Source organism: Nicotiana tabacum, chromosome 9, assembly GCF_000715075.1.
Source record: "Nicotiana tabacum cultivar K326 chromosome 9, ASM71507v2, whole genome shotgun sequence".
In the NCBI taxonomy this organism is placed as follows: Eukaryota; Viridiplantae; Streptophyta; class Magnoliopsida; order Solanales; family Solanaceae; genus Nicotiana; species Nicotiana tabacum.
The window spans coordinates 74,352,506-74,361,648 of NC_134088.1; the positions used below are offsets into that span (position 1 = coordinate 74,352,506).

Genomic DNA, 9,143 nt, shown 5'->3' on the forward strand with positions numbered 1-9,143 from the left:
AGATACATGATCCTGCCAAGGCGTTCGGTCCGCTCCACAAGAAAGGAAAGAACCTTTTGAATTACGAGGCACGTGCTTACGATACAGTATATGAATACTATGTGAGTATAACCATTGCCGATTCTCAAATAACTTGCCAATACCTCAAGGTGATAACCTCGGCCTAATGTATATGTAATTTCTAAATCAAGTTCAATTATAATTTCAATTAATTAAGCCAGCAGAATGAGTTCAAATAATTCAAATATTACATGGTAAAGTCCTAAGTATACTCGAACATAAACATGCTTTAGCCACGTACGGACTCTCGTAACCTCGTGCGTACGTCGCACCCACAAAAAGTAGCACATAATAATTACATCACCTAGGGGATAGTTTTTCCCTCACAAGGTTAGACAAGAGACTTACATTGCTCCGAAGTTCCATAACTGACTCCAACGCCTCTCTAACACCTCAACTCCAAGCCAAACGATCCGAAACTACTCAAACAATATGCAATTCAATCAAAATATACTCAAATGCATATAATAAACAATTCCCAACTCCGCTAGAAAAGTCAATAAAGTCAACCATCAGGCCCACGTACCTAGATTTCGAAATTGTTTGAAGATAAATATTACCCATAACACCACGAACTCAAATATATAATTTATTCCTAATTCCATGTCCAATTTCGTATTATGTTTTGGGACTGGTTGGTGTGTTTTGGGACTGGTGTTGTGCATCGCGATCACGAAGAAGAAATTTGGGGCTGCTCGTTTGTGCTACATGATCGCGACTTGGGAACCGCGATCGCAGAGAAGGGAATGATTGACCAGGGATTTTGCCTTACGCGAACGCGGCTTTTGGTTCGAGAAGAAGGGTGTCGTAACACTTTTTATGTTCAGCTCACAAAATATCACGGTAAAGAGCGATATTTAGCACATTAGGCTCACACATATAAAATCAGACAATAAACAAGAAAGCCAAGTATAGAGTCATCTAAGCTCGAATTCTGAACCCTGAACCAGAAGTTCTGGGTTCATGTCCCCAGCAGAGTCACCAAAATTGTCACACCTCCTTTTTTTCGAAAGGAGTTTTTCCACTTTAAGTGATATTATTGAAAAGGGATTATTTAATTTAATTTTAAGAGTCGTCACTTGAAATTATTTATTACGGTGTTCCAAGCCACCAATTATTTTATATTCCATATCAAGGTAAGTTTGACTCTGTTTAAGTTTGCGAAACACAGAAGACCGTGTAATGAATTATATTAATCCGAGAGAAGGTGTGAGGCACTCCTGGATTTTGTGATATTAACAAGGTCGCTTTATTTATTTCAACACGTTTGAGATTGCTTGTGGAGTCCAAGAATTATAGAATTTCATTCGTGAATTCGCGAACTTTGAAACACTAAGGGCCTCCTTCATAACAAATACGAGAAAAGTTGAGAAAATAGATTTGGTAGATTAACAACTTATCTGTATTAATAAATGAATCCTCATTAGTTAATTAGTAGTGGCTTGTAGTTAAACTATATCTCTTCTTTTCAATTATTTAATTCTACATGGATTGTTATTGTGAAGGTAACATTATGGGCTAAATTTATTGAGTACCCAGATTGGACATCCAATAAGTCACTTGTGAGTACAAATGGGCTTCGGATTAAAGCCCAAGGCATCCTTTGAGCCTTTTGAGAACTAGGCCATGATGTAGACCTCTAAATGGACATGGTACTGAAATTAGCTAGGAGTTCAGAGTCCACATGACTCCAATCTGATTCTGCCACTTTGCTACGCCAGTTACTCTGGCCAATGGCCTCTGGGAACGAAAGCCTAGTGATTTACAACTCACAATTTCATACACCATTGCAAAAAATGAAATATGTATGAACTAATCTAAGCATGAGTACATGTTCATCCGGATTTAAAATTACAACACCAATTCACTACATCAGAAATCATGACTTGAATTTATAATAACAAACACTTTTATGAACTAACATCCTACATTTCTGGAATTAAACAATGTCATAACAAATAAGGTTTCAGATAATTAATTCATATCTCCTAATGCCTTTGACTCGTACAAGTTTAGACTCTTCATTCAACCTTCAAACTCATGTGCTGAAAAACTTCAGTGGCTACCAAACTCAAACCCGATCTCTAACAAATTTACTAAGTGTTCACAATCACCAATAACATGAAGATATTAGTTCTCAAATTGCTAAAATGTATCATACTAAGCTAAACAGATATCAATCTGTTACAATTAGCGGCAAATTTCCATTTTTACTCAAACACAAAAATATTATCACAAAACAGACTAGATTTGACTATGTAAAACATCTTATCTAAAAACATAAATCGTGCGAAGAGCAATAATGGATCTGGACACACATAGATCTATGAAGAACCAACATGATTTCAATTTATTTGATTTCAATTTGAGGAATTACAAACTACTTAAGCGTCAGCAACATGATTCAAGGAATGCATTTCAATTTCAATACCAAAACATGCCATATCATCATAAAACTAAATACATTCAGAGATCTATAAGAAGCAGTAGGTAAATAACCTTCAAAACTGAAATACGAGAGAGATTTAGGACCAAATAAAGGTCATAAAATTATAAGAGGGAGCTCAGCTACGAAACCACATAATCAACAGCGAATCAATAACAATTAATAAAGTATTTAAGATGGAATAACTCATTTGGAACCCAGCAAGTAAGGAATAATCGATCATAGGTGAAAACACTCTTCAAATCCTTTTGAAATCCTAAGTTTTCTTTTATTTTTGGAGTCTTTGATCTTAGATCTCTTTTTTGAATTTTTTAACTTTCGAAATTTTTGGTTTTCAGTTGTTTTTGAATACCGCTGAATTTTCAGAGTGAAATGGGTGTGCGCGCGAATTTTTCAGACTGTGAATACATGCCCAAATTGTGAGGAGGAATGCCTTATTTATAGATTATTAGTTAGGTCTCTTTTGAACTTTTTCTTTTTGTTTTACCCCTCTTATTTCAAGTTTTTACTCCGACAGTCCCTAATAGCACACCCTTCTACATCTTCTTTGCAAATTAATCATTTTCCACACCTTCCTAGAAGTTTCCTAAAAGATTCTCTAAGGGTGAAATTCCTTAATTATCCTTCAAGTATTTACCAATTTTCAGAAATTAGCTATCTTTTAACACAATTACTAGTCTTATTTTACTACATATTTCACTAAATTTCTGGCAGTGAGCCTTGGGCCAAAAGAATAATAGGCCATGTCGACCTGGGCTCAAAGCCCACTGGTCTTCTATATTTTTGATAAGTCTGTTAATGATCTAGCCTAATTTCTTTTAAATTTGAACCAAACTAACTAAGACAGTATTTAAACACTAACAAAATATATGAAAAATTAACAACAAAAATCGAAAATAAGCTAACTCATAAACTAATTAGCTAACACATAATCGAACTAACAGAAGAATACTCTTAACTTCTAATGCTATTTGATCAATAATTAAAACATGCGATTATTCACCTATGAATCAAAACAAATGACAACACATAAAAAAGAAAAACGTAGAAGAATAGGAGGGAAGGGTATACCTAATGGATCAAACGGGCTGTCAAGAGGAAATTCCGACGAGCCAGAGGATTGCTACACAAGCTCCAACCGAAATTTGTCACGCTGGCCAATGCTATATGTAGAAATAGGTCCTGCATGCTGGAGGTGAAGAACGAAGAAGCTTTGAGAGGACTGGACGGTCAACTAGAATTTGACCGGGACCCGATGGCCATGAAATGAGACGAAACCACCACCAATCGCCAGTACTCATCAAGAGATGTCGATTGGTGTGAATTTTAACCTCAGACGGGGTAAGAATTGAAGAGGAATCAAGAAAGGGGCAGTTTCAATTTTTCTTAAATTCTCAGATCCACTAATCATGGAGTTTGGGTGGATTTTTGAGGAAATGGTTGACAGATTAGGGATGAGGAGGAGTGAGAAGTATCTGGTGAAAATTTTGGGCCACCACCGTGAGGCAATTTTTGGCGGCGGTCAGACGATGGTCCACGGTGGTATGAAGGCGGAGGGGGGACAACGGGCGACGAAAGCAATTTTCGGCCGCCCAAGAGAGATGAGAGAGAACGGGGATTAGGGGTGGTTTATAAATATTAAATTTTTATCAATCGTTTTTATTAAAAAGGGAAAAACAATGAAATGTCATAGCTATGTTGCGAGACTACGTTGTTTAGATGGTCTGATGGCAAGATTGTTTGGACAGGGTATTGGATTGGACTGGACGGGTATTCTTAGTAAAACTGGGCCCAAAATCGTGGCCCAATCTCATTTTGAGCATAGCAACCATATCCTTCCTTCTTCTTCATTTTACAATTAGCCACCAATTAACTAACATACCATTTGAAAAATTAGCCTACTTACTGATTCTATCTAATGATTTACTATAAAAATTATAAATTATCCTACTAATTATATGAGTAAGTAGGTCCAAAAATGCAGAGTTATTAGCTAATATATTTTTATGATTTTGTGTTTAATGAAAAATACAATTAGCATGCATTTGAGTGCTAGCAATGCAATTAGAATCTGAAAATGCGATAAATTAAATAAAGAGGTATTTTTTGGTGATTTTCTATGATTTAACATGCTCATAATAATATAAATAATGCAAAAATACAAACAAAGATTTTTTTTAAAAAAGTTTCAAGAAAAATCAAAATAATTGACAAAATATTTTTTGGATCTTTTAGGAGCAATTTCAGGTGAGGCAAAAATTACGTGTTCACAGTAACCTGTACATGCAACCTATCTTCCATATAATCAATCTGGTTTGTTAATGGTGTACCATATGTTAGAAAATACAACTAGGGATTGGTGTATCCTATTGTAATGACCCAACTGGTCGTTTTGAGTATTACAACCTCGTTTACTGCTCAATTTATACCTTACAGTTGATTTATGACTTATCGAGTGAGTTGGTTCGGGTCCGAAGAGATTTCAGAGTGGAATGAGACACTTAGTCTCACAATTAAAAACATAAGTTAAAAAAGTTGACCGGATATTCACTTATGTGTAAACGACCTCGAAATTTAATTCTAATAATTCCAATAGCTCCGTATGGTGATTTTAAATTTAGGAACGTGTCCAGAAAATTATTTAGAGGTCCGTAGTGGAATTAGATTTGAAATGGCGAAAGTCAAATTTTTGAGAAGATTGACCGGGGGGTTGACTTTTTGATATCGGGGTCAGAATCCAGTTTTAAAAATTTTCATAGCACTGTTATGTCATTTATGACTTGTGTGCAATATTTGAGGTCAATTGGACGTGATTTGATAGGTTCCGGTGTCGTTTGTAAAAATTAGAAGTTTCAAAGTTCATTAGGCTTGAATCTATGTGTGATTCGTGTTTTAGTGTTGTTAGATGTGATTTGAAGACACGACTAAGTTCGTATGATGTTTTAGGATTTGCTGGTATATTTGGTTGAGGTCCCGGGGGCCTCGGGTGAGTTTCGGACGGCTAACAGATCAATTTTGGACTTTGCATTCCAGGTGAAGAATGCTGGTTTTCTGTCACTCGTTTCCTTCTATGCGATCGTATGAGAAGGTCCGCGATCGCATAGGCTTGTTTGGGCAGAGGTGAAATTGCTCTATGCGATCGTGTGAAGGAAACCGCGATCGCGTACTCTTGTTGAGGCAGTGATTATTTTGTTCTTCGCGATCGCGTGAAGACGGCCGCGATCGCGTAGCTGTGGGAGTCTGTTATTCGCGAATGCGTGAAGAATGTCGCGTTCGCGTAGATTAATTAGAGCAGAAGTGGAGGTCACGCGTTTATGCTTCGCGATCGCGTGGATGAGTCCGCGATCGCGTAGGTCTGTGAAGTTGTGCATCGCGATCGCATGGTCAGGTCCGCGATCGCGTAAGGTTAGAACTGGTTAGGGGCAAATTGTACTTCGCGATCACGTAGAGCAAATGACTGGGCAGAGAGTTTAAGTTCTGAAAATGGGACGAATCCCATTTTCCAATTTTACCGATTTGGAGCTCGGAGAGAGAGAATTTTCGGGAGATTTTCAAGGAAAACAACGGGGTAAGTGTTCTTAACTTAATATTGGTTTATTACCCGAAACTATGGTTGTTTTTAACATTTAATTGGTGAATTAAATTGGAAAATTATGAAAACCCTCTTGATTTAATTTGAAGATTTGAGGGTCGAGTTGATGTCGGATTTGAGAAATATTTGTATGGTTGGACTCGTGGTTGAATGGACGTTCATATTTTGTAACTTTTGTTGGGTTCCGAGAAATGGGCCCTACGGGCGATTTTTTGAGTTAATTTCGGATTTTAATGGAAAATTTACATTTTCTTATGAAATTAATTCCAATAAATTTTATTGACTGAATCGAATTATTGTGGCTAGATACGAGGCACTTAGAGGACAATTCACGAGGCAAAGGCTTAGCGGAATAAGAATTTCATGATTTGAGATAAGTAATAGTTCTAAATCTGGTCTCGAGGGTATGAAACCCCAGATTATTGTATTATGTCAGTATTTTTGAGGTGACTCACATGCTAGGTGACGGGCGTGTGGGCATGCACTGTGGGAATGGGGACTTGGTCCATTCCGTGAAACTGGAAAGTTAAATAAGCTTGTCGTTAGCTTTGTGCCCTTTTTGTGCTCTAAATATTTGACAGTGAAACATGCTTAGGCTATGTGTTGGTGCTGTAAAGACCATAGAGGTCTTGTACATGTTGAATTATCTACTAAATTATTATTTTATACTCAGTCATATTTTACTTATTTATTTTATCCCAGTCTCTATTTTTCATTATTAATGCGTTATATTATTGTTATTTGGGCTGAGTATCATGACTTTTGAGAGCCCGAGAGACTGGAGAGATTTATGACTGAGTCCGAGGGCCTGATTGTGAGATATTATACTATAGCACTTGAGTTGCCTGTGCAACACATGAGTTATCCATGCGGATCCTTATATTATACTATAGCATGTGAGTTATCCGTGCAGATCCAGATATTATACTATAGTACGTGAGTTGTCCATGCAACACGTGAGTTATCCGTGCAGATCCAGATATTTATACTATGGCATGTGAGTTGTCCGTGCAGATTATAGGCTTGGGTTATAGGAGCCCCTCCGGAGTCTGTACACCCCAGTGAGCGCGGGTACCCATTGAGTGTGAGTGCTGAGGGCTGAGAGCCGAGTGGTTGAGCTGTTGTGACGAGTTGAGCAACTATTGCCCTGAGAGGCTGTACTTGCTTTTCATTTATTATTGCACTTAGTTGCTATCTATCATTGTTGTGAAATTCTCTGAAAGATTTTATATCCGGATTACATGAACTTGAACTATATAAAACTGATTTGACTTAAACTGCTGGAATTGAAAGTATGTCTACTCTCTGCTGGAATTACTGAAAATGAACTGTAACTGTGTAGCTCGTCACTATCTCCAGTTCCTTATTTATTATTGTTACTTGTTGAGTTGGTTGTACTCATACTATACCCTACACTTCGTGTGCAGATCCAGGTATTCCCGGACATAGCATGTGTTGATTCTTTCGCACAGTTAATTTTTCGGAGATTCAGAGGTAGCTGCTGTGTTTCGCAGACCTTGCCTGTCCTTCCCTATCTCAGTGGTTACTGTATTTGGTCTCAGACTATTATAGACCATATTTTCTAGACTTGTATTCATATTAGATGCTCATGTACTCAGTGACACAAAGTTTTGGGAGTGTTTGTATTGGTATTTGCGAGATTTGTGGATTGTGTTTAAATATTATATTTTCAAACTTAAAAGAAATTGTGATTTATTGAGATTGTCGGCTTGTCTAGTATCGAGATAGGCGCCATCACAACAAGTTAGAAGTTTGGGTTGACTGGTTGGTATCATAGCTTTAGGTAACATAGGTCTCACGAGTCATGAGCAGGTTTAGTAGAGTCTTGCGGATTGGTACGGAAATGTCTGTACTTATCTTCGAGAGGCTGCCGAAACCTTAGGAAGATTTCACTTTCTTGTATTCTATCGTGCGGAATTGATTCAGCTTGAAACATAACTCTTTGAATTCCTTCTGCGCATTCGTGTGCACATGTGAGCGCTCAGTATTAGATGTGTATCGTTGGCTTGTGATTCCATGAATGAGGTTCGAGATGTGTATTTTGTGTTTTAGTGATGGGAAAGTCTGGAAGACTTGAGGCCAGGGTTAGACCGCAGCTTAAGCTAGATAGCTTCAATTGTAATATGTACATTTTGACTCATATGTCCGGTAATGTCCCTACGAGTGGAATTTGTGGCTCGATGAGCGATGGAAGTGACTATATGATGAGTATGATGTGAATGGACATTTCTAATGTTGATGGCTCGAGAAAGATAATCTTCAAATAGGCTTAGAGTCGGTAACATTTTATTGGTTTAGGTGCGACAAAGATGCATTTTGATTCGATGCAACAGTTAGACAACAATGTATGAGGCAAGACATGACGAGAAGTGTTTCGTGGTGGTTGAAGTACTAGCATGTCAAGTAGGAGAAGTAGAGGTTGAGAAGTTGCTTAAGGAGATGATTAACCAAAGTAAGAGTGGCAGATTAGCATATAGATTCTGTGGTAGAGTAGTCGCGCGCCTTGAGAAAGTGTAGAACAGTTTGGAATCGCGATAGAATGTGATTTGGCTTACGGACTTTATTTGGAGTGATGGTTATTGTATGAAGAAAGATTGAATATGGCAGAAAGTAGTTTGTTTGAAATGAAGAGGGATGTGAAGATCTGATTATCGTTTCAGGCGCAATATGACTTGAGTTCGTAAGGTATTATTGAACTTTCAGTTGATATCAATAGGGAAAGTGCAGACTTATACAAATGGTGGGAGAGCATAAGCTTAGGAGAATTTACTGATTACGTGGTCGTTGCACCCAGTGCAACGTCGTTGGAAGATATTGGTAAGGAATTCCACAGGTGGATTATCTCTTGTGAGCAGTTAGCAGTGGCGTGATGTTGATGAAGCTCCTGCTAGGAATATTACTTGCTACCCGGTAAGAGGTCGAGTGTGTGACTGTGGCTGGTGATTCAGAATGTTCATGAAAAGCTTAACAAAAGACTTCGAGAAGTTTGGCGGGTTAACAGTGTGAGATCATGGTAATTGAGAA

General features: G+C 37.7%; 1 long non-coding RNA gene across 1 annotated transcript; it reads right to left on the reverse strand.

The window, feature by feature from the left end:
- Nucleotides 1–1,842: 1,842 nt before the first annotated feature.
- Nucleotides 1,843–4,193, reverse strand: LOC107789069 (uncharacterized). The gene is made up of 2 exons (XR_001648766.2): nucleotides 3,578–4,193; nucleotides 1,843–2,156 (listed from the first exon to the last, which is right to left on the reverse strand). It is a non-coding gene; the product is annotated as an uncharacterized LOC107789069 (long non-coding RNA).
- Nucleotides 4,194–9,143: the final 4,950 nt, after the last annotated feature.